Genomic DNA, 27,170 nt, shown 5'->3' with positions numbered 1-27,170 from the left:
GTCGATAGTAATTAGCTGTCACTGACAGCTATAGTCTGTGAGTTTGATGCACTACTTCAGCATCCTTCACTAATTTCAGTCATTTATTGTGGCATAGTATAAAAAGTATAATCCAGCACTTGGTGCTTTGAAATTCGCTATACTGATGGCCTACAACTCAAGCACCTTTATTTCCAATAGCTATAATAGCTGGTGATGATAGCCTGAATCTGTTTAAGGATAACCCGATTACTAATAACTATTTTGCCTAGATGAAGGAAATACATGGAAATGCTGTTACTCGGCTGTGCCATGTCAGCTATTAGGTGGGTAGTAGTTGAATTACTGTGCACTTCTGCACAAATTTATGCCCCTTTTCTCCCTCCTCCCATTTTTTCCTTTTATTTCAATCAATCTACATCAAATTTGAAGAGCTATTCAGCATCCACAGCATATCACCAATTACAAATATCAATATCTATCTGGTCCAATGGTAGAATCATCCTCTTCATGCAAATTCCAGTACCTACACGTGATGATGGGACCTTCTAATTCTGATTCTGGTCCTGTACTGAAAAATCAATTGCTCATAACTCATTGCTCGAACTTTGCAATGAAGGAAGTTGGAATATTGCCACTCCACATTGCTCTGGAGCAATGTTATGTTATGGAATTGGGGGTGGAGAGATACAAATAATACCGTTTCCCCGAAAATAAGACATACCCCGAAAGTAAGGCATGTCAGAGGTTTTGCAGAATTTGCTAATATAAGGCACCCCCTGAAAATAAGGCGTAGTCAAGTTTACATATGGTACGATGGAAAAACATACAGTACCATTCAAAGCTGTTCATAGCGGTACTGTAATAACGTGGCGTCCCCTGCTAGCCCCTTCCATTGCTTTGTACCGTCCAGTACAGCAGACACAGTCTGCTGCTGTCTCACCACCATTACAGTCTCCACTACAGTGTGTAGACTGTAGTTCCTCTGGTGGCCGGAAGCTGCAATAGCGGGAGTATACTGTTGTACCGTCGTTTTGGTTGTGTGGGTGCCATACTGACAGGTACCGTACCGTAATCAGTGTACACTTTCTTTGGGCGTGTCAGCTTTTCTGCCTGTGAATTTGTCTTATTTGAGAAATATAAGGCAGCCCCCGAAAATAAGACGTAGCACAACTTTTGGAGCAAAAATTAATATAAGACAGTGTCTTATTTTCGGGGAAACACGGTAGCAGTTCCCATTTTTTTGTCCACCTCCCGTGGTTAGTTTCAGCAAAACATAAAAGTAAAATAAATGGAACAAATAAATAGCCCTGCTGTGAATTGTTGTTATATATTTGTTTACAAAATATTTATTTAATTATTCATATGTTTTATAGAAGTGCTTATCATTAGTAAATCTGAAATGGGAACATATATAAAAAAACATCTAGTGGGGCTTTTGCATAGCTTTGTGCAATTGCGCTTATTCCTATCCTGTAATTCATCAGGGCAGGCATAGCAAAGGAGACAAAAGTCCAAGGCCCAACAGAATGGAGCTCTTGCTTCACAATCAGGAGGTTGAGGCAGATATAGAGTCTCCTGAAATTGGACTAAATGACCTGCAAGGTCCCTCCCAACTCTGTTAATCTGTTAAAACCTGAGATTTGGAGCATGCTCTCAATTCTAGACTGGGGGAATGGTACGCATAAACAATGGGAGACAGCAGGCAAAGTCCAAGATCTTTATAGGTATCAACCAATATCTTGAATTGGCCCCTTAAACCTTATGGGAGCTTGTGCAGCTTGCAGAGCATAAGTATGTGATTGTATCAAAAGATGCTTTCTGCATTGCTCTCAATTCTAGACTGGGGGAATGGTACAAATAAACAATGGGAGACAGCAGGCAAAGTCCAAGATCTTTATAGGTATCAACCAATATCTTGAATTGGCCCCTTAAACCTTATGGGAGCTTGTGCAGCTTGCAGAGCATAAGTATGTGATTGTATCAAAAGATGCTTTCTGCATTGTGGTATTCTGGACCACTTGCAGCTTGGAGCCTGTAGAGTGTGTTACAGTAGGAAATGACAAATAGGAAGTGACTATAATAGGGGGTCACCATGAACAAGTCTCTCAGGTTAATAATGAACACAATTGCACTAAGCTGTGCAAATGTCATGGTTGCCACTTGCTCTTTAGCAGGGGCATTGTCTCCAATAGAATTTCCAAATTGTAGACCAGACGTGAGTGGAATGAGGCCTTAAAACCACAGCACTTAGTCTTGTTTCTTCCTACCTATCCTGGAGCACTATCAACTGCAGTCAATTAAGCTTATTGAACAGAAATGTGTCAGACTGGAATATAAAGCACTATTCTTTATTTTTGTCTATAATTATTTTCCACCTAAGGTATAAAACAGCATGAAGCTAAGTTTCAAGTTTGCTGAGCAGAAGACTTTACTCGAAAACTTGTAAAAAAGAAGTTTATTGATTCTATTGGAAAAACTAAGAATATATTCAGCCTCCTTGACACTTCCTATACAAAAATGTGCTACAGTAGTACCTGGCTTTGAGAGATGTGAGATCCAGGATGCACCAACTTGTTTTGAAGTTTGTTAGTTAATATTCAGATTGAAACCCACTAAATTTTGCACATCTCTTAATGTAATGTCAGCACTTATCCAAAAAGGCCTAAACATTTTCAACTCAAAAAAAAAAATGCATGTGTGTATAGTGTCAGGCCAAAGCCATTTTATTTGGACTCTGGCCACATTATATACTATAATGTCATGCATTTTCTATTGTGGGAAAATGAGGGGGGGATAGTATGAGGTTATTAGCATGTAGTCATAACAAATTCCTTTCTAGAAAGTCAAGGTCATCCTTTGTTTCTGCGCAGAAGGGTAGATTCTGCCAGCTTTGCACTTGGTGATTGGAGAACGTGATGAACTTGTGGGAGGGGGTTGCACTTTTAAATGAGTGGTGAAACCCTAGGGACTTCAGATTCGGCTCTGAAAATAAATTGGGACTTTGAAGAATATTTTGACTGAGACTTATTTATTTCTGGATGCTATTTGGAACCCTGACATATCCAGAATTATGTATCTGAAATGGTAGATAAATTATAAACAATTAAAAATGGTCAACATTAAAATAGGACTTAAACGTATGATTTTATGCAGATATTTTTGTAACTGAAATATACAGGAAAAAGACATTTCTTGATCATCAGTTGTGGTAAAAAATATTGATTTAAAATTATTTGAGAAACTAAGACAATTATCACTTACTGATTTTATACTTTATTTCCCTGTCCTTATTTATTATATACAATTAATATCCTTAATTCTGAGGATGCAACAGCTCATCAGTTTGTTTGGTTCAAAATGTTTGTGATTTATTTCCATTACACTTCTTTTCCCCAAACACTGAATAATCATCAATTATCCACTCTTTTTTTATCTAAAGTACTAATTCATTCATTTGTTTGTTTTTTTAAAAATGTTCATTGTATTTTTTACAATTAAAAAAGTCTTTTTATTGACCTTATATGTTGTATAGATTCAGGCATAATGAAAAGATTATAAAAAATATCCCTTTTATAAGAAAACAACACGCATTTTTATTACTTGGAAAATATGGCACAATCATTTGAAGAAAACAGCTGTAATTTTATGATGTTGATTGGTCAAGCTTGGAAGATTTATCTTGTCACTCAATCTCCCATCTGTTCTTTAAATACATACTGTGCAAAGAGCTTAAATAGGTCTTTTCATCTGAACCAGGCTTAAAGATTTCAATTCTTCTGTACAATTTATCCCTGATTAGGAAAGGGTTGAGGGGCAATTTAGTGAACCTGCATACAGAGAAAATTAAATTAATGCTTATTAGATAGGAAGTTGAGTGACATAAAATGTATACTATTGGCTTATCTAGTGCATCAGTTCTCATCAATGACTGAAGAATTTTGGGCCATGAAGTCCTTATATCTACTGAATTTCAGTGAACCTGTGCTGTCTTTTTTTAATCACTTTTTTATTTTTCTCCACAAACATGTACATACAATATCATATACCTTCAATACAACTTAATAATCATATATCATCTCCTAAATATAACAAGTTAAGTTATATTCCAATTTGCTTTCCCTTATTCAATCTGTCTCAATCTTTTTTCTCACCAGTCCCAGGTGGCCATTCTGCCCCTGACCTACTTCTTTACACCTTCTTTCCCCCTTTCCACTACTATTTTCCCCTCCTTCCTTCTTAAATTTCCAGTTCCTCCTCCATTGTCTCTCCTTCTTTCCTACTTCCCTTTATACCCTCAGAATCCTTCCCTAGGTATAGTTCCATTACCGGACAGACTGAAAAGTTTATTTAAGTCTTGCCCTTTATAATCACCATTAATATTTCTTAATTTCATATGCATTCTATTTATGTTTTTACTTTTGGTATATGTTATTTATCTCATGCTGCCTCATTTACCTAGTGTTGTCACCTGAATTACACCAATTGCTTTGTCTGCCAATTAGGTTTACCACTGTTGCTTACTTCCTCTGCTAATTGTTCAATATTTTCTTAAATCTAAGATGTAGGGCTTCATTATTTTCTTTACTTATCATTCATTTTTCCTTCCTCCCTCTTTTCTTCATAACTAAATACCTCCTAAAAATTCCACAGTTACTTGTATTAATAATACAATGTCAATTCATATTAAATTCTTTATATATTGTTTCAAATTAAAATCCTATATAGTTAAGAAGGAAATTCAAATTCCAAAATTTCCAACCACTAATTCATTACATTCATTGTTCATTCATTTATTTTCCCCTCTAGTGGTACAAATATATATTCACCAATTTTAAATTTAATTCGACAAGCCTAATTTATACCAATCTATAGTATACTTATAATTTATCCCTCTTTCTCTCTCTCTCTCTCTTTCTCTTTCTCTCTCCCTCTCCATCTTTCCCTCCCTCCCTCCCCTTTCTCATTCTCTCTCCAAGTAGATATATTTAAAAGTCTCCTGACATGCTTACTGTGATTTAGTAGGCGTCCTTGCTCTTTTATTTATTTTAAAAATCTGTGAAAAATGATTTCCTGAGTATAACATTTTTATTTATTTATTTATTTATTTTGTCCAATACACAATGAGGGTTTTAGTGGGTATATATCTATATACACATAGTAAAATACATGATGAAGGTTATAGAGGAGATACTCATAGTAAAATATATTTAAGAAATAATTAGAAAAGAAGATATAGTAATAGAACATATCAATGAAAGAACAGAAGAAGAGATATAGGAATAGAAGAAAGGAATAGGAGATATAGGAGAGCAATAGCACAGAGGATGGAAGGCACTCTAGTGCACTTATACTCACCCCTGAATTCTCAGAGTAAAAAACAACAACCAATAAATATTGAAAAAGGAGCCTATAAAAACAGAGAAATGATAAAAACAACAACAGCAAAGAATTTCATTAATTCAGTATTTGGCCACATTTATTTTAATTAGCTTTGGTAGGATTTATTTTCAAAATGTATTTAATTGTTGGTTATTTTACTACTGTATTACATCCAATTTTCATTTCCTATTAATGTTTTCTTTTAATTGTAATTCACTATTATAATAAGAAAATATTTTTATAAATTTACAGAATAGGTCTAGCAAAAAAAAGCAGGGGGGAGATAGTGACTAAAATTCAATGCAGTCTAAGATGATTTCTATTCAGCTCCAGCTGAATTCTGGACTATTCTATTCCTTCACATCTCCTTCAAATCACATGTAAATCCTTAAAGTTTGCTCTCAAAAACTGGAATGTGTGAAAAACTCCAGAATAAATGTCTTATTTTTGTTTTATACACACCAGATTTTTTGTGCCTCAGTTTACCCTGTCATTTGGCGGGACCCAGGGGAAGAGCCTTTTCTGTGGCGGCCCCGACCCTCTGGAACCAACTGCCCCCAGATATCAGAGTTGCCCCTACCCTCCTTGCCTTTCGTAAGCTCCTCAAAACCTACCTCTGTCGTCAGGCATGGGGGAATTGAAATTTTCCCTTCCCCCTAGGCTTATAGAATTTATACATGGTATGTATGATTGGTTCTTTAAATTGGGGTTTTTAAGATTATTTTTAATATTAGATTTATTTACATTGTCTTTTTATTGTTGTTAGCCGCCCCGAGTCTGCGGAGAGGGGCGGCATACAAATCTGAATAATAATAATAATAATAATAATAATAATAATAATAATAATAATGGGTACTGTTAGAATACAATAGGAGTCTCCTCCCTCAACAACTACCCATGTATGCCTGTTGTTCTTTCAAAAAAATAGTAAGGAACCTTCCTTGTATATTCAAAGACATTTCTTCTAAAAGTGACAACTGTCAAAGAGTGATAAAATGTGCATGGGTTTGGCCTTGGGGAATACTAAGCCTGTACTACCCCAGTTAATAGCTTCAAATACATTGAATTTTATACTATACAAATTTTATTCAAATAATGGAACCCAGGGAACTGGCAAGAAGCTTGAAGTCAATAAGAAGGATATTCATGGCTGACAGTTCTTTGAAAGAGCAGTAAATGCAGGAAGAAAGATAGGACTCAGCTTTTTTTTTCCCCCAGGAGGAAAGAAAAATAGCATTCATGGATTTCTTCCCTTTCAGTCGTAATTGATATAGTTAAAAAATTGCCACTACAAGTACATTTTAAGATTTATAAAAAAAAAAAAACAAAGTGTTTTGGAAGAGTTAACTTCTTCTCTTCTTACTTCTTCAAAAGTGTTTGCTTACAAATGGAAATCACAGATTTATTCTTAGATATTTTTTAGGGAAATTTGATTAGACTGCCACAGAGATTAGAGCAGGCATTCATAAATAAATGCCCCTCTCCCTTGGGTTGTTCACAAATGTTGGTAGTTCAGCATGACCTCACTGTCACCTCATGATAATCAAGACTCATTTGCACTTTGCATAATTTCACAAAGTCGTTTTGATTTTGAAGGTCCAGTCTTAGAAAGGAAACATACTGTATGTTCCTGAAAAACTGCTAATGCATTTAGAAAACCCTTTATTTGAGTTGAGAAAATAAGCCACCATTTTCTCTACAAAGTCTATTTTTATTTTACTTGGTAACTCACCATCTTTTAAGCCAGTGTTTCTCAACCTTGGCAAGATTAAAATATGTGGATTTCAATTTTCAGAATTCCCCAGCCAGCATCCTTTTTATTCTCTGTATCATTATATGAATAGGCTACTTTATTATGGCAAAGCAATGTCTGTTTGAGAATTATAAAATTTATTTATTATTTATTTATTATTTGGATTTGTATGCCGCCCCTCTCCGAAGACTCGGGGCGGCTCACAACAAGTGTAAAACAAATCATAAATAATTCAATTAATTTAAATATTTAAAGATTTAAAAAACCCCATATACTAACAGACACACACACACACAGGCATACCATGTATAAATTAAATGTGCCCAGGGGGAGATGTTTAGTTCCCCCATGCCTGACGGCAAAGGTGGGTTTTGAGGAGTTAACGGAAGGCAGGAAGAGTAGGGGCAGTTCTGATCTCCGGGGGGAGTTGGTTCCAGAGAGTCGGTGCCGCCACAGAGAAGGCTCTCCCCCTGGGGCCCGCCAACCGACATTGTTTAGTTGACGGGACCCGGAGGAGGCCCACTCTGTGGGACCTAATCGGTCGCTGGGATTCGTGCGGCAGAAGGCGGTCTCGGAGATATTCTGGTCCGATGCCATGAAGGGCTTTAAAGGTCATAACCAACACTTTGAATTGTGACCGGAAACTGATCGGCAGCCAATGCAGACTGCGGAGTGATGGTGAAACATGGGCATACCTGGGTAAGCCCATGACTGCTCTCGCAGCTGCATTCTGCACGATCTGAAGTTTCCGAACACTTTTCAAAGGTAGCCCCATGTAGACAGCATTACAGTAGTCGAACCTCGAGGTGATGAGGGCATGAGTGACTGTGAGCAATGAGTCCTGGTCCAGATAGGGCCGCAACTGGTGCACCAGGCGAACCTGGGCAAACGCCCCCCTCGCCACAGCTGAGAGATGGTTTTCTAATGTGAGCTGTGGATCGAGGAGGACACCCAAGTTGCGGACCCTCTCTGAGGGGGTCAGTAATTCCCCCCCCAGGGTAATGGACGGACAGATGGGATTGTCCTTGGGAGGCAGAACCCACAGCCACTCCGTCTTATCCGGGTTGAGTTTGAGTCTGTTGACACCCATCCAGGCCCCAACAGCCTCCAGGCACCGGCACATCACTTCCACCGCTTCGTTGACTGGGCATGGGGTGGAGACATAAAGCTGGGTATCATCGGCATATTGATGATACCTCACCCCATGTCCTTGGATGATCTCACCCAGCGGTTTCATGTAGATGTTAAATAGCAAGGGGGAGAGGACCGACCCCTGAGGCACTCCACAAGGGAGAGACCTCGGAGCTGACCTCTGACCCCCCACTAACACCGACTGCGACCGGCCAGAGAGGTAGGAGGAGAACCACTGAAGCACAGTGCCTCCCACCCCCAACCCCTCCAACCGGTGCAGAAGGATACCATGGTCGATGGTATCGAAAGCCGCTGAGAGATCGAGGAGCACCAGGACAGAGGATAAACCCCTGTCCCGGGCCCGCCAGAGATCATCCATCAACGCGACCAAAGCGGTTTCCATGCTGTAACCAGGCCTGAAACCCGACTGCTGGGGACCTAGATAATCGGCTTCTTCCAAGGACCGCTGGAGCTGGAGTGCCACCACCTTCTCAACAACCTTCCCCATAAAGGGAAGGTTGGAGACTGGACGATAGTTGTTAAGTACGGCTGGGTCCAGGGAAGGCTTCTTGAGGAGGGGGCGCACAAGCGCTTTTTTATAGAGTGTTGGAAAAACTCCCCTCCCCAAGGAAGCGTTGGTAATCTCCTGGGCCCAGCTCCGTGTCACCTCCCTGCTGGCCGAGACCAACCAGGAGGGACACGGATCCAGTAGACAGGTGGCGGAACTCACAGCTCCAATGACCTTGTCCACTTCATCAGGTGTCACCAGATCAAACTCTTCCCAGACAGGTGGACAAGTACATGCCCCAGTCACCTCGACTGACTCATTGTCAGTCGACTCTGTTTTACAATTGGAGTCGAGATCGGCCCGGATCTGAGCGACTTTATCAGCGAAAAACGTGTTAAACTCCTCGGCGCTACTCTGCAAGGGCTCCCCAACTCCCCAATCCCGGCCGGGATTCCGCTGATGCAATCAAGGCGGCATGGTACGCGCATCTTGCCGCCTTGAGCGCCACTTTGTAAGTCTTAATAAAAGCTCTTACAAGTGTTCGATCAGATTCAGACCTACTCTTCCTCCATCGCTTCTCTAGACGTCTCTTTTGGCGTTTCAACTCCCGGAGCTCCTCGTTGAACCATGGGGCTCTACGGGGTCTAGCGCCACGGAGAGGTCGCAAAGGCACAATCCGGTCGAGAGCCTCCGCAGCAGCCGTATTCCAGGCCTCCGCAAGAGACTCCGCCGAACTGTGTATGAGTGCCTCTGGAATAACCCCAAGCGCCGTCTGAAAGCCCTCTGGGTCCATCAGGCGTCTGGGGCGGAACTTCTTCATTGGTTCCGCCTCCCTGCGGGGAAGGATTGGAGCCAGGAAGTCAAGCCGTAGTAGAAAATGGTCTGACCATGACAAAGGCAATGCTTCTAAGCCCCTTAGTCTCAGACCATTTCTCAATTGCTCGGAAAGGAATACCATGTCAGGCGCGTGCCCTCCCTCGTGAGTCGGACCCTGTACTACTTGTGTCAGGTCCATGGCTGTCATGGTGGCCATGAACTCCTGTGCCAACCCAGAGTGACGGCAGGTTGAAGTCCCCCAGGACAATGAGTCCGGGGAACTCCACCGCCAACCCGGCTACCTCCTCGAGTAGCACAGGCAGGGCTTTTGACACGCAGCTGGGAGGCAGGTACGTGAGAAATAAGCCCACCTGGACCCCTAAGTCCAACTTCAACAAGAGAGACTCGCAACCCGCAATTTCCAGAGCAATGAGTCTACGCAGGCAAAGGCTCTCCCTGGCTATAATAGCCACTCCTCCCCACCTTCCCTGGGGTCGAGGTTGATGCCATATCCGAAACCCGGCTGGACAAATTTCAGAGAGAGGAACACCTCCCTCCGGGCCCAGCCAGGTTTCGGTAATACACGCCAGGTCGGCCTCCTCATCCAGGATCAAATCCCGGATGAGGAGAGCTTTATTTACCACCGACCTGGCGTTAAGCAGCAGCAACCTGAGTCCAGGGCCAGAGTTACACTCATCACCAGTACCCAAGATTGGGCTCACAGAGCCAGAACAAGGGACCGTTATTAAGCAACGGTCCCTCGTTCCCCTGGAATGGCTAGCTCTGTGGCCCCCACCATATCTGCCTCTCCCCAGCAACACAGGGATATTCCGACCCTCTGCCACCCCAGAGATCGGTGCCCCTTCCTCTCCCGTCTCCCGAGCGTCAGGTGGGCCAAATCTATCATTCACACTACTATCAAACCACTCATCCATACCATAACCCCCCACCCACCCACCAACCCAATTATACCAATCATTCCATTCATACCCACAAGTATACTTATCCCAGTCATCCATTACTTAGCACCCCAATTTTATTAAAAAACAATTAAATTTATAACAGTATAAAATAACAATTGATAAAAAATTTAAAACACTAAAACATTAAAATTATACTTATATAAATATAGGATAAAAATTATAAATTAGTAAAAATTGATTTTCTTTGATGGTATAAAATCAGATCTTAAAACATTTTATAATCATCAGTAATCAATCAGTCAGTCCAGGTACGATGTTCCTTGGTCTCCATGGTCTAAGGTCTTAGTCTAGTTCAAAGAGTCTTGATGTTAAACCTCCTCTCTTCCTAGCTGTCTTTTTAAAATCAGACCACAAGGGGGCATAGTTCTTCAATCCATCCACAATCCACATAGTTCTTCAATCCATCCACAATCCACAAGGGGGCATAGTTCCTCAGTGGTGATACACACAAATACACACAAATCAGGAATCAAGGTTAAGAGGGGAGGGGGGGGAAGTTGGAGAAATAATCCTCAGTTCTTAGGGTTTTTTGTTGTTGTTGTTGTTGTTTTTTAATCTCCCCCTGGCCCCCAGCAGCTCTCACCCACTGGTGCCATACAGTGGAGGGGGCTAAATTATTGCCCCTAGATGTCTTCATTCATCCATTGGCGTTGAAGCTGGCCACCGTCACTGGGCTCCATTCCTTCCCAAAAAAGCTGTCTCTCTCCCCCCGTCGTTCCCCGACACTGCCATCTCGACACCGGACCTCTCACCTCCGGAGTCAGGCTGGAGGTCTATCCCGGCGGGGACTCGGCTCCTCTCGCTCCCCTCGGCTCCTCTCATCGCCTCCCTGCCGGCGCTACGATCCTCCATCCTCCATCCGGTCCGATCCCGCCGCCCTTTCTCCGCATTTCTCCGCACCAACAAGATGTTTCTCCGGTGCCATGCTCTCCCTCGGCTCTCCCACGGCATCTCCACAGCGGTGGCTTGGCGTTCCTCCGTCCCCTCCTTTCTCCAGAAGGCAGCATCTCCCAAAAAGGCTGCTTCCTCTGCGAGGCTCCATCAGACGCCGACGCCGACGCCATCTCCGCGTCTTAACCGGCCACCTCTTCTTGCCGCAGTCTCACTCGGCGTCCCCCCCCCCCAACAGGCGGGGACATTCCCAGCCCTCAAGCTCACAACAACAGGGGGACGAAGTGGCCCGTGGGCTCTGACCCAACATCGACCGCCTCAGACCTGGACTGACCCATTTTTCTGATGATTTTCCGTTGTTTCAGAGGAGCAGCGGACCCACCATGCTCCTCACTGCTCGCACAGGAACCGGATAAAGTGAATTTAAAACCAAAGTTTGCTTACAAGAATGGTCTGCTGAGAGGAAAAGATGGATAAAAGACTAGTGACTTTACAGCTGCTCCCACAGAGAACTGCAATCTTTAACATTCTCCTCCATCATGGGTTCATAGCCATCCAAAAGTCTCTTTCACCACTACTGGACAAGGAACTAGAGAATACATCCTTACTTAATAGAAAGAATACATATTCATGCAAACCATAGCCCAAATATTTGATTGATATGGAATATTTTGAGAATATTTCTATCCATGACCAATAGAAGCTTCTATAAAAACCTTGTGACTTGGATTGATTCTAAAATGACCTGTAGAATTTCTCCACTAAATTTGTTTGAAGAGAATTTTGTTGGATGGGGGAAAACTTCTTGCAGGCAGAATTCATTTTAATGGTGACAAGTAGCACTGCTACTAGAATAGACCAATGACTCTCCTAATGATGTCTACTCTTGGGGTTTAATTAAAGTGTGGGAAAGAAGAAAAATACAGCTTAATAGCTAATTGAGAACGAAAGATTTACTATCTTCTTCCAACGTATAACAAAGTTAATGTTGAAATTCCATATTCAATCATGAACATTTCCACTTTTCAACACATTTCTAAAACAAATTCTTTTTAATTAAGCTGAATGAAAACTGTTAAAGAAATGATCAGAGAAATTATTCTGCCTGGCACTAGGTAAGCTTTTGTTTATTTCTAATTATAGGTTAATAGACATAATAGGTAGCATCCAAATCTGGTTGATATGAATAAAAATTGGAAGATGTCGAAAGATCTCTTATGTGAACTGAATAGAATAAAAATCCTTCTGAAATTGTTCAGAAGATGGGGGAGAGGGGCGGCATACAAATCTAATTAATAATAATAATAATTATTATAATTATAATTATTATTTATTATTATTATTATTATTGTTGTTGTTGTTATTGTTGTTGTTATTATTATTGTTGTTGTTGTTGTTGTTATTATTATTATTATTATTATTATTATTATTATTATTATTATTATTATTAAAAGGATCCAGAGACATCAACGCTGGATATACACATTACAAATTATACTTGTTTCTATTTTCTCTATGAAAGAAAATTATCACAGAAAATGCTTTTTGATACCAATAGAGATTAAAGTAAAATGAACAAATTTGTAATCTGAGTGTTCTGCTTCTTCTCTCTTTAACCTAAAAGCTCCGGTAATCTCACACTACTAACCAGAGCATACAAAACTTTCACCAGACAAATCCTTGAATATAGCTCATCTGTCTGGAACCCACATGGCATTTTGGACATAAACATTCTAGAATAGTGATGGTGAACCTTTTTTTCCTCGGGTGCTGAAAGAGCATGCGCGCATGCTATCATGCATGCGTGAGTGCCCACACCCATAATTCAATGCCTGTGGAGGGCGAAAACAGCTTTTCCAAACCTGCAGAGGCCCTCTGGAGGCCAGAAATGACCCTTTTCCAAACATCTGGTGGGCCCACTAGGCTTGTGTTTTGCCCTCCCCATGCTCCAAAAGCTTCCCTGGAGCCAGGGAGGGTAAAAACGCCCTCTCCCATCACCCCCAGAGGCTCCCTAGAAGCCAAAAATGCTCTCCCAGAGCCTCTGTGTGAGGCAAAAATCAGCTGGCTGGCACACACATGCAAGTTGAAGCTGAGCTAGGGCAACAGCTCGTGTGCCAGAACATATGACTCCACGTACCACCCTTGGCACCTGTGCCATAGGTTTGCCATCACTGCTCTAGAAAATGTCCAGAGATACTTTAATAGAAGAGCCCTCCACTCAGTGAAGGGCTACCAAAATTTTTGCTACCATACTGTGGGCATGGCTTATACATTTTCTTTCAACATCTTTCAGTGCAAATTGGTGCTCTGGGGTGGAGCTCTATTTTCGCTACCCCACTGCATTCCACCCCATTCGGGCAGTAGCCCACCCCTGCCTCCACTGCTTTACTTGGAACAGAATATGCAACTAGACTTACAATCCTATGTTTAGAAAGCTTAGAACTATGTCGCCTCAAACACGACCTAAGCATAGCCCATAAAATCATCTGCTACAACATCCAATAACTACTTCAGCTTCAACCACAACACATGAGCACACAACAGATACAAACCTTAAGTAAACCACTTTAAACTTGACTGCAGGAAATATGACTTAAGTAACCATGCATGGAACTCACTACCAGACTCTGTAGTATCATCGCCTAACCCCCCAAACCTTTCCCTTAAACTATCCACTGTTGACATTACCTGATTCCTAAGAGGTCAGTAAGAGGTTTGCATAAGTGCACCAGTGTGCCTTCTGTTTCTGTTCTAATGTTTCTCTCTTACTAGTATCATGTACATAAATATTATTATATCTTCGTATACCACCAATAAGTATTTCACAAAACAAACAAATAAAAATAAATAAATAAATAAATAAATAGATATGGCATTCTCCAGTTACTTCTTCTAATGAACCTCATGGCTGAAGTTATGCCAATTCAGCCTTCAGCTTTCTATACAGTATCTATTTTCTCCACACTTTCTATATATTCTATATTCTGTGCTGGAGTCCCCAAACTTGGCCACTTTAAGACTTGTGGACTTCTCCAGACAGCATAGTTGGTTGGAGAATTCTGTGAGTTCAAGTCCACAAGTTTTAAAGTTTCAAAGTTTGAAGATCTCTGACTAAGCATTCAAATGCTGTCATATTTTGCATATAATCATGGAACAGAATCCCACCTGAAACGGTAGATGATGATGAATTATGTTACAACGCATGGAAAAGCAAAGAACATTATATTACCCATGCTGTAATAGGCTGTTGAAAGATACACATATCCAAGGATAAAATTATGAAAGTAATAACCATCGTCATTAAATTAAGCTAAATAAAATAAAATTAGTATTGAGTATTAAAGAAAACCAGTTTATTCTTTTTTTTGCTGGTGACACCTATATCTTCCTGGAATGAATCTGCTAGAAAAACTAACTTTCCTTCTGTTAACATTCATCATCATTTTTCTGCATGGTTGAAATGCAGTGAACCTCAACTAAGGGGCATGAATCCTTTTCTCCAGCTAAACAGTTTGACAAATGCTTTTCTTCTGAGAATAAAGAACATTCTCATAAGAGTCCAACAGAAAGGTTCAAAGTCAGCATGCCATTTTATAACAGTCACATTTTCTTGGGTAAAGGCTTGTCAATTTCCTGGGGTAGGGAAGGTCACATTCAAGTAATGAGTATTTCCAAACCAGCGGTGGGTTGCTACCGGTACAGTATGGTTCTATAACAGGGCGGCAGGAGGCTTTGCCCCCCTGTCCCGATGCTTCCACGCATGCACATGTAAACTGTCCCAAATCATATACGATATATAAATGTCAAACCACCCATCATATAGGACAGTGATGGCAAACTTTTTTTCCCCTCGGGTGCCGAAAATGCATCCGTGCATACTATTGCGCATGCACAAGTATCCACACCCATAATTCAATGCCTGCAGAGGGAGAAAACAGCTTCCCCAGCACTCTGGAGGCTGAAAACGGCCTTTTTCCCAACTTCTGGCGAGCCCAGTAGGCTTGTGTTTCGTCCTCCCCAGGCTCCAAAGGCTTCCCTGGAGCCAGGGCAGGATAATAATTTATTTATTTATTTATTTATTTATTTATTTATTTATTTATTTATTTATTTATTTATTCAATTTTTATGCCGCCCTTCTCCTTAGACTCAGGGCGGCTTACAACATATTAGCAATAATACCCTCCCATATTACCCCAGAGGCCATAAATGCTCTCCCAGAGCCTCTGTATGAGCCAAAGATCAGCTGGCCAGCACACACATGCACGTTGGAGCTGAGCTAGGGCAAGGGCTCATGTGGCAGCAGATATAGCTCCATGTGCCACCTGTGGCACCCATGCCATAGTTTCGGCATCACTGATATAGGATATGTAAATGTCAAACCACCAAAATAGAGAGTTGGGGGACATAAAACTGGCAAAGTGATTTATCCAGGATTTTGATGACACCATTGATTTTGTACCCTAACACAGAATGATTAGGCAGAAAGATAAGTCTCAATGAGAAATTCCAGGTAGGGTTACCTGTATCATTCTGTCTTCACTTTCCCCACATTTACCTATACAGTATGTCCGTGCTATTTTTAGAACTAGGGTTTGTCCGGAGTTGGTAGGATCCATAGAATTTTGGTTTGCATGATTTTCTTTGCATTTATGCATAGGTGTTGTTGCAGAATTTTTGGTTGCAAAAGAACAAATGTGAAATTTGGGCTTATTTCTGCAAGATAATTACTGGATAATTGTCCAAGTATGGATGCTCCTAATATTGGTTTATTGCTGGCTGGTTTAAAATGTACTGTGACTAAAATTTTGATGGTCTCTTTGTGGGATTAGATGAAATTTTTGTGAACTATTGTCTAAAAATTATCAATATGCTATCAAGTTTGTGAAACCAATATATTATTTTGCTTATCTCTTTCAGTAATTTCTCAAATAATACTTCTTCAGAACCATCTTTCACAATAAGCTCTTATTGAGACAATATTAAAATATTATATTCTTCAGATGTCAATATATTTAGAGTTTGTGATGAGCAAAAAAGAATAGTACAAAGAAAGGAAAATTAAAGCAAGTTAGTATTTATATGAGAAAATTTGAATTTTATCTTTCTGTCTAATCAAAATATTAAAAAACTCATTTGGAATTTGGATTCAATGTTATTTCTGGCAATTGAGGTAAGAATACAGTAAATGCTATTTTGCAAAAATAAAGTGAATTAAAAAACCTGTTCTAGATACATTTTATGGACATATCTATAATGTGTTATGGAGTTATGTGATTTACAAATTTCTGTGACAATCCGGGCTGTACCTTTTTGTTTTTATTTTTTTGGATATAAAGACAAAGCTTCTCTCACTGACAGGTTATTCAATTAACATTTTATAGAGAATCAATGGGATTTGAGGGATATATTAACTGACTTCTTTGTCTTTCCCTGAGACATGGTTTTATGAAAGACCTCCAGGGAATTGAAAAGACAAGTTATTTTTAGTTCTCAAACTGCCTGCATGCAAATGTCTAAATAAATAAGTAAGTAGGTAAGTAAGTGTTCTGTCTGGGTCACTCCAGAAGCCAATACCAACCCAAAAAGAGAAGCCAGACACACCGGTAAAAGGCAAAGGCAGTTTTATAAAATTAAAGAAAAACACAGGTAACAGAAAATGTCCTTACAAACAGGAAAATGCTGTATCTTCAAATGTATCCACGAAAGCAAAAGTCCATGCAGCAATACAGGATTCTTGCTGCCAAGCCGAGGCTGTAGATAGCAGACCTACACCTCCCAAGGGTCTTCCAAACTGCTGGGCCACAAGCCAGGAACAGAGATGCCGAGAACAAAGCAGGACACCGTAACTCCAAACTGATAACACTCCACATGGCTTCAAGGGCTTGCCTGCCTTTTAAACCCTGCTGATGAGGACCACACCCAAACCCAGCTGTTTCTAATTCAATGGTGATAATATTTCTTTAACTGCTCCTTTCTTTGCTCTGAACGTCTCTGTCGCATGTCAATGACAGCTTGTGCGTCATCCCCTAATGATTCCAAGCTACTGGCTGGGGAGAGCCCCCTCCCGGGGCTCTCATGCTGTTCCTCCTCATCCCATTCCTGGTTGTCCCCTTCCCCGTCCGACTGCTCAGCCCCCTCCTCTTCGCTGTCATCCTCCTCCGGGCATGGAGCCAGCAGAGACACAGCTGGTCCCTGAGCAGCCTCAGGCTGAACCACAACAGTAAGTAAGTAAGTAAGTAAGTAAGTAAGTAAGTAAGTAGGTAAGTAAGTAGGTAAATAAATAAATAAAGCAGTTTAGACAGAAGATAGACTAACTTCACACTAACTAATTTCAACACAATCAATTCTCTCAAGTGACTTCATCACAGATTTTTCCTCTCACAACACACTGAACTCACAACACACTGCTAGTTCTACTTCTTCTAAAATTCACTGTGTTCTGTGAAGAACTATCCTTGATGAAGTCACTTGAAATAATTTATGATGGCTTCTTTCTATAATTTTTGCTTCAATTTTCCCAGTCAACTTTAAATAGTCCTGGTGAATATCTATGGAGACTCTCAATCATCCAAGTCATAGTTGTTGCAAAGGTGGTTTTCAAAAGGCAAGGGTCCATTGGCCGCCTCAAGGCTGTCGGTGGTAGCGGTGGTGCTGGAGCATGGACTGCACCAACGAAACTGGTTCTGTGATGTCATCGTGACATCATCAGTGGATCGCTACCAGTGTTCCCTCTAATTTTTTTTTTGGGGGGGGGGTGCGGAAAAGTATAGTGTCTGAGCGGCAGTCTCTTCGGGACTGGGCGGCACAGAAATATTAAATAAACAAACAAACAAACAAAAAACCCACCCTGTTTTGCCTCAGAGAATTTCAAAATAAAATACTGTACTGTGTGTCTATAACAGTGAGCTCATAATAGGGCAACTCTATCAATATCAAAATGCCACTTAAATAGTTGAGCTAGTTTCAAACTAGATTTTGATTTTCTTTCTCTCTTCCTTACTTCCATTCTTTTTCTTTTTCTTTTCCTTCCTCTCTTTTTTCTATCTGTTTCTCTCTCTTCCTCTCTTCCTCTCTCTCTCCTTCCCTCTCACTCTTTCCCTCTTGGCTTCTGGGCAGGTTTGAAAAACTCTGAGTTGATGATGATTTTTAAGTGAGCGATTGCTCACTGCTCAGCTTAGAGGGAACTATGATCGCTACTAGTTTGGGTAAACAGGGAGGAAACCACCTCTGATTTATCCATAATGATGTTAAACAACAATAGTATATCACCTTTCTGTGCTCAGTGCTAAACTATTCACTTACCATTTAATTTTCTTGTGTCAATGGCTGACTCATATATTATTCTTATTCTATCCGTTCATCTGTGCCTTTTAATCATTTCTAGTACATTTCCTTTGCATCCTTTTTTCTCCCTTTATGTAATATTCTTTATATATTTCTGTCATTCATACTTTTGAGCAATCATTTGCTCATATAGAGAATATTTTAAAAATCTTTCATTTCCACATTCCATCCATTATTCTTTATTGCATTTTTTGGTAGCATATATCTACATATTTTGGGGAAGTCTATAATTCCTTTCATCTGTTCCAAGTAATTTTCCAGTCCCTTTTCCCTATACAGTATTGTTCGCCCATCAATTCAATTGGTAGTTTACTATAAATATTAATAGTTTTTCATAAAGTACTTTAACTTTCTCTTCTTCAAGTCCTTTTATTCTTGTTTATTTCATTTCCTTCCAAGACCTGCTTGATATGACCAAAAATGGTACATCCCACATTTAGAACCTTTAATCAACTGAATTTCCTTCACTGTTTCTTCAAATCTTTCATCATAAGCAGGGAAATCAATCATGCTTTTAAAATTTATATTCATCCATTTGCCCTGTGAATACATGAATAGATTTATACATGAAACATTCTTTTTTCTAAGCCGATATTCATTGGATATGCAATTCTCAGTCATTTTTGAGACTCCAAAAGCTTCAGCAATTTTTTTTCTGTATACTTTGTTCTCACCTATTTATGCCATTTTATAAAAAAAAATTTCCTGAATGATACTTATTCAAAATGCTGCATATTTTCCTCTATCTTTGTTTCTTTCATTACCATTCACTGAAACATAACATGCAATTATCTCTAAGCTGTGTATTCCAACTTTCATATGCACACAGCAACCTAGATGACAGATTTTACACAGATTTTACTTTATGACATTTGCACATCATTTACTTGCAAACTTTGATCAACTCTACTCTGTAAAATCAGATCATTTTCACTGAGATTAGTATATCCTTCTCCATTTTATTTCTTTCACAAACACAACTGTGTGAAGATTTTATTTTTCTGACTTTATGTGTGATTTCTCTACCACTTATTCCTCCTATATTCCAACTCAGAGCCTTCTATACAACAGTTATCATTAGACATTCCACATTTGGAATACTGTGTTCAGTTCTGGAGACCTCACCTACAAAAAGATATTGACAAAATTGAACAGGTCCAAAGACAGGCTACAAGAATGGTGGAAGGTCCTAAGCATAAAACGTATCAGGAAAGACTTGATGAACTCAATCTGTATAGTCTGGAGGACAGAAGGAAAAGGGGGGACATGATCGAAACATTTAAATATGTTAAAGGGTTAAATAAGGTCCAGGAGGAAAGTGTTTTTAATAGGAAAGTGAACACAAGAACAAGGGGACAATCTGAAGTTAGTTGGGGGAAAGATCAAAAGCAACATGAGAAAATATTATTTTACTGAAAGAGTAGTAGATCCTTGGAACAAACTTCCAGAAGACGTGATAGATAAATCCACAGTAACTGAATTTAAACATGCCTGGGATAAACATATATCCATCCTAAGATAAAATACAGAAAATAGTATAAGGGCAGACTAGATGGATCATGAGGTCTTTTTCTGCCATCAGTCTTCTATGTTTCTATGTTTCATATTGTTCCCTGTTCTAACAATTATATCTTTTACCAACCAAGATTTTATGTTTTATATGAAGTTTTTAGTGAAATAAATAATGTGTAGATTTTTTAGTGATATTTGTATATTTTTCTGCTAATTCTAAGGATGGTACTAACTCTTCCCATAAGTTCCAGGCCTGTCTGTTCAAGCACGGCCTACTTTTATCCTTTGTTTAGTGTATGGTTCTGAAATTTTCTAGAGGAATCCCATCTGAATAGTACTTATTCTTAACCTTGCTTAATTTCTGAGCCCTGACAAGAATTAGGACTAAGTTAACTACATCCTACGAAAGCAGACTATCAATGCTAGGTCCAGAAAGCTTAGAACTACATCGCCTAAAACATGATCTAAATATTGCCCACAACATCACATGCTGCAACGTTCTACCTGTCAATGACTACTTCAGCTTCAATCGCAACAACACAAGAGCACGCAACAGATTCAAACTTAATATTAACCGCTGCAAACTTGACTGTAAAAAATATGACTTCGGCAACCGAGTTGTCGAAGCGTGGAACTCATTACCTGATTCAGTAGTGTCAACCCCTAACCCCCAACATTTTCCCCTTAGACTATCCACGATTGACCTCTCCAGGTTCCTTAGAGGTCAGTAAGGGGCGTGCATAAGTGCACCAGTGTGCCTTCCGTCCCCTGTCCAATTGTCTCTCCTTATCTCATTTATCTTTTATTCCTTTCAAATATGTTCACCTATACTTTTATATCTTTTCTTCTATTCTTTATTTATATTATTACATATATATTCTCTTCAATGTGTATTATGTATTGGACAAAATAAATAAATAAATAAATAAATAAATAAATAAATAAACATTCTGAGAAATTTGTAAATGAAGATTAAGTACATCAAAAATGACATGAGTAGATATATTCAAAGGCAAAGGACTCTCTCCTCTTCTTGAAACATTTAGGAGGGCCCTGTTAAGAATTTTTAGGGGTGGGTGGGAAATCTACTTAGTTGAATGCCTGGGAATATTCACAGCAAAGGCTTTGTTCCTATTACCAAACTTTTTTATTATTGTTGTTCTCTGCCAAACAATTTTCAAACCATTAAATAATGTAAGCATAAGCAAAGGACAGTATATGTTAAAAACACATTTATCTGAAAATGTAAGGAAAGTAATATTTCTTATAGCATTAACCAATATTAATAAAACAATAGCAATAACAACAACCTCAAACTGAAAATGAGTTCCAAAATCTTATTTTAAAATACTGATATTAAAATACTTCAAGCATGAAGGAGTTCATCTTCCACAAGCTCAAGTACCACATGCCCCTGAGGAAAAAAACAGTTTTTGTTTTTCAATAGTCTGTATAAACTGATGAATTTTATTTTGAGATTAAAAACTATTCTGTTTGGATAACTCCAGAATCATAATAGCAAAGAACTGTGTGGGAAATGACCTGAATGATAAATCAGTCAAACCTTCCTCAGCTTCATATTATTCTATTAGTCTGCAGAGAGGGGCGGCATACAAATTCAATAAATAATAACAATAATAATAATAACAACAACAACAACAACAACAACAATAATAATAATAATAATAATAATAATAATAATAATATTCAGCTGAACTGGGCTTCAGGTGTTGAAATTTCTAAGCCATTTAGGATTTTGCCCATCTTGTCCATAAAATTACCAGAGTTGTAATATGGCATCTGTGGAAAGTATCTAATTGAAGAATGTGCATCTAATTCAGTCACTTATCATTGAACATTGCTACACCATCATTAGCTATCTAGACACTGAATAGTTTGTTAACTTTTGAAGATAGAATCATAATACTAGAGAACTCTTATTATTTATGTCAAACCTCATTTTCCTAGGTTTTGCCATCCCTGGTAGAACAAAACACATTTATTTCCTCATATCTGACCTTAAAATATTTGAAGAGGGAATAAAATTTATTTGGGACGTGTGTGTGTGTGTGTGTGTGTGTGTGTGTGTGTGTGAGAGAGAGAGAGAGAGAGAGAGAGAGAGATCTCCTAATGCTTCATGAAGTTTGCAATAAATCCAGTCCTATCTACAAGTATTTTAAGGTACAATATGCATAGTTTCACTTTAAGATACCCTCATGCAAATAAGCTAACTGTTTTGTTTCCAGTAGTAGATTTTTAAAAATATTATTATCTATTATTACTTATATAATTATATTGTTTTGAAATGCCTGATATTTCTTTCTTATGCCTGTATATATAGGCATTTTTTGCTTTTATTACATTTTTTTCCTGGGCATGAATCAACTAGTTGATGGCCCCATAAAAGTTATATTTCAGAATGAAACAGATTTATTTCAAATCATCTATTTTTCTGATGCTTGTTAGATGTACAATACCACAGTATAGAGAGTATAAAAAATATACATTCCCAAGACAATAAATAGATAAACATAGCTTAAATCCATATGAAGGCAGTTTATGAAAATATTGCAAAAAAGTACTTTCCTAATTCATCAGAACATAAGAGAGAGAGTGTGAAGTACATTCAGAATTGCAATATACTGTTACTATTAATTTTAGCCTTACATGGTAACTGTTTTTTGATCTGGTCCACCTTGCAGGTGTCATACAATGTGACACTCTGTAGAGTCATACCCAGATCTGTAGATATAGACCATAATAAATGCCGCCCTGAGTCACGTCAAGAAGGGTGGCATAGAAATTTAATTAATAAATAAAATAAATAAATAATAAGTGTTAAATCAGAAGCAGGACGCCCAGAAAGGTTAACAGCTCTTTATTGGCAATAAGGAACTATTGAAGTGACCAGCTCGCAGGTAGGAAGTGACTGCGAGCTACTGGCTAAAGCTGCACCTTATATACCTTGCTGGCATGGGGAAAACAGCCGTGAGTTCCTCTTTTTTAAACTTTCACACCAAGGTTTCCCTTGGCTGTAACTTGAGCCAATCAGCGGTCACCTTTATTTAAAAGTACAAACATAACAATAAGAGTAATCATCTCAGAGATGTGTTTGCTATTTCAAACAGGAAGTACTATATATTTATGCACCAAATAGGGCAGGGGTTGACAACCTTAAAAAAATCAAAGAGCCATTTGGACTTGTTTCTCAGAGAGCCACAAAACCTGGTGGGCATGGTCAACTCAATGTCACTCCCACTGAGTCATATGAACCCCCTCCCACAGCTTTGCCTACCAAGATTTTGTGGCTCTGTTTTCTTTTATATGAGAAAAAAGTATCTCTCTCTTTCCATCTTTCTTTTTTCCTCTCTCTCTCCTTCTCTCTCTGTGTGCTGCGGAATGATAGCAACCTCCTGCGGAGGCTTTGAGCAATCCTCCTCTCCCTCTCATAACTCCCTGGCTGGCTGTGGCAGGCATGGGGAGACCCTCCTTAAGCGAGTTCCAAAGCACTGCAAACACACATGAGGAAGGCAGGCGGCTGCTCACTTACACATCTTTGGATGTGGCTTCTCTCCTGCCCTTAGGATCCAGCCATTGTCTTGCCATGTCCCATCCCCCCTCTTTGGCTGAATGGGGAGGGCATGAGCTCCAGCTCGAAGCGGCAAGAAGTGAAGGCTGACTTACGCAGCTACAGGGCCACTTCTCTCCTGTCCTAGGGGTCTGGCTATCACCTTGCCATGTTCCCCTCCGCCCGTCTTGAGAGGAAAAGGAGGGGAAGTAGGGTCACTGGAGCAAAGGCAGCCTTTGCTTCCTGTTGCTTTGGGCTTCAGCTTATGCCCATCCTGCTCAGTCAAAGAGCTGTGGGGAAAACATGGCAAGTCAATGGCGAGATCCTTAGGGCAGGAGAGAAGCTGCATCCAAAGACATCTTTAAGCAAGCAGCTGCCAACCCCCCCAAGTACACTTTTGCTGCACTTTGGTGCTTGCTTGATGATCTAAACAATGTCATCTGGCGGGCCCCAGGGGAAGAGCCTTCTCTGTGGTGGCCCCGGCCCTCTGGAATCAACTCCCCCCGGAGATTAGAACTGCTCCCACCCTCCTTGTCTTCCGTAAACTACTTAAGACCCATCTATACCGCCAGGCATGGGGGATTTGAGACACCTTTCCCCCAGGCTTATTATAATTTATGTTTGGTATGTATGTGCTGTTTGGTTTTTTAAATTGATAGGGTTTTTAGTTTTTTCTTAATATTAGATTTGTGCCTGTACAATATTCTTTTATCGCTTGTTGTGAGCCGCCCCGAGTCTTCGGAGAGGGGCGGCATACAAATCTAATAAATTATTATTATTATTATTATTATTATTATTATTATTATTATTATTATTATTATCTCCCCATGCATCTGCACCCTCATGGCCCAGCCACCGCCACCAGGGAATGTTTAGAGGTGGGTCACCCAAAGGGAAGCTATGTTCCTTAACCAGCGCCAGAGAATCAGTCCCAGCTTCTTCTCCATTCCCGCCATTGGCCTTACCTTATCAGGCCAGGCAAGGGAGGGGAAGGCGAAGCCAGACAGTGATGGGACAGCAAGCCACAAGCAAGGGGCCCAAAGAGCCAAATGCAGCTCTGGAGCCACTGGTTGCCAACCCCTGATATAGGGTTATCCACCTAACTATTCAAGAATTGAAATTTCAGGGAGTAGATTACATTGGGAAATATTTTTTGTAGTTGCTTTGTCTATAACATTTATTTATGGTATGTTTGTGTGTATGTTTGGTTTTTATAATAAGGGTTTTTAGTTGTTTTATTTAAATCGGATTGTTACATGTTGTTTTTTATCATTGTTGTTAGCCGCCCCGAGTCTGCGGAGAGGGGTGGCATACAAATCCAATAAATAAATTAATAATAATAATAATAATAATAATAATAATAATAATATTTATTTATTTTATTTATTTATTTATTTATTAGATTTATATGCCACCCCGCTCCGTAAATGTATCTTATTCCCCAACTAGTCTCATACAAGAAACAGCAATAAATGTGGTATAAAGCATAACATAGGCAAAGTATGATTTTATTTCCAACACAACCTTAAAAAATACTCTCAAAATATGCTTCCAAATGCAGAGAAAAATAGGAAGACAAGCTACATCCACTTTGTATTCTTACATTGCCCACTGAGACTCTTTCCAAAATCTTAAATGTCATCCTTGGCTCTGAAAGATTGCCTAGCTGGCCTACATAGCAGTTGCTTGGGTGAGTTGATGGTTCCCTGATTTAATCAATACTTTCCTCCATAGAATTTTACAAGAATTCCAAGAGCCTCAGCAGGTTTGGTTGTCGTTGATATTAATTTAATCTGAAGTCCACTTTTTAACTACTTCACCTCATTTTCATATGTAAAGAATGTTCATGCTTATTGTTTTGTACACTTCCGTCCTCATCTGAAGTACAATACATCACAGCAAATCAATTGGTAATTTTTTGGCGGGCACATTTTCTCCTCAATCTTTCTTTTTTCTTCTTCTTTCCTTTTCTTTGAGAGAAAGCCTCAAGTCAGAAGAAAATAGAGTTCAACCTGTAACTCTTAGCACAATACATTGAATCAATATCCACTTGTAGCTGTTCTAACTGGCAGTGTTTTTACCTGTTTGTAATATCTACATTAATAAAGATGTGCAGGGGATGAACCTATCCCATAAACAGGGAACAATTTGATCCGGTTGTACCTGATAAACTGAATGGGGTTCTTTGGACAGCAAATGCCACCAGAGAAGGTGGCAGAAAGTGGCTTTGCTAAATTTTGTGTCCCTTCCTGGATAAGGTCTTAAGCATAAAACGTATCAGGAAAGACTTAATGAACTCAATCTGTATAGTCTGGAGGACAGAAGGAAAAGGGGGGGGCATGATCGAAACATTTAAATATGTTAAAGGGTTAAATAAGGTCCAGGAGGGAAGTGTTTTTAATAGGAAAGTGAACACAAGAACAAGGGGACACAATCTGAAGTTAGTTGGGGGAAAGATCAAAAGCAACATGAGAAAATATTATTTTACTGAAAGAGTAGTAGATCCTTGGAACAAACTTCCAGCAGACGTGGTAGATAAATCCACAATAACTGAATTTAAACATGCTTGGGATAAATATATATCCATTGTAAGATAAAATACAGAAAATAGTATAAGGGCAGACTAGATGGATCATGAGGTCTTTTTCTGCCGTCAGTCTTCTATGTTTCTATGTTTCTAGGATATACTTCTCTTGATCATTCATGAACCTGTTCATCTCTTGTTGAGACTATTGCAATGCATTCTATTTAGGACTAGCCTTGAAGAGAAGCTAGAGGTTTTAGCTGGTATAGAATGCAGCCATGCAAGCATTTTTGTGTATTCCAAAGATGACGCATGTAATACCTCTTCGGCACAAGCTGTATTGGATATTGATTTGCTTCTGAGTCCAATTCAATGTGCTGTTTATGACTTTTAAAAACCCTACATGGCATAGGAACAGGTTACCTGTGGAACCATGTTTGCCATTACATCAACCTGTCTACCTGGTCAGGCAGAGAAACTATGTTATGACCCCATAAAGGATTTTGACTGGTGGAGTCCAGGAAGTGTCTTCAGAGAAGGGCGGCATACAAATATAATAAATAAATAAATAGAGATTTTTCCGGTATCACCTTCACACACTGGAATACTCTCCTGTCAGAGGTAAGGCAGTCCGGACCCCCAACTTCTCTGACTTTTGGAAGAGTTTGAAGACCTGACTATGCCAACCTGCTTGGGTCTTCAGCCTTTGAGTTGGTTAATGCCTTTTTATACATATAATTTTATTTATTTATTTAACACACATAACTGCTTGATCTTTG

The sequence above is a fragment of the Erythrolamprus reginae genome, chromosome 5 (genome assembly GCF_031021105.1).
Source record: "Erythrolamprus reginae isolate rEryReg1 chromosome 5, rEryReg1.hap1, whole genome shotgun sequence".
Classification (NCBI taxonomy): domain Eukaryota; kingdom Metazoa; phylum Chordata; class Lepidosauria; order Squamata; family Dipsadidae; genus Erythrolamprus; species Erythrolamprus reginae.
This window is presented reverse-complemented; position numbering follows the sequence as displayed.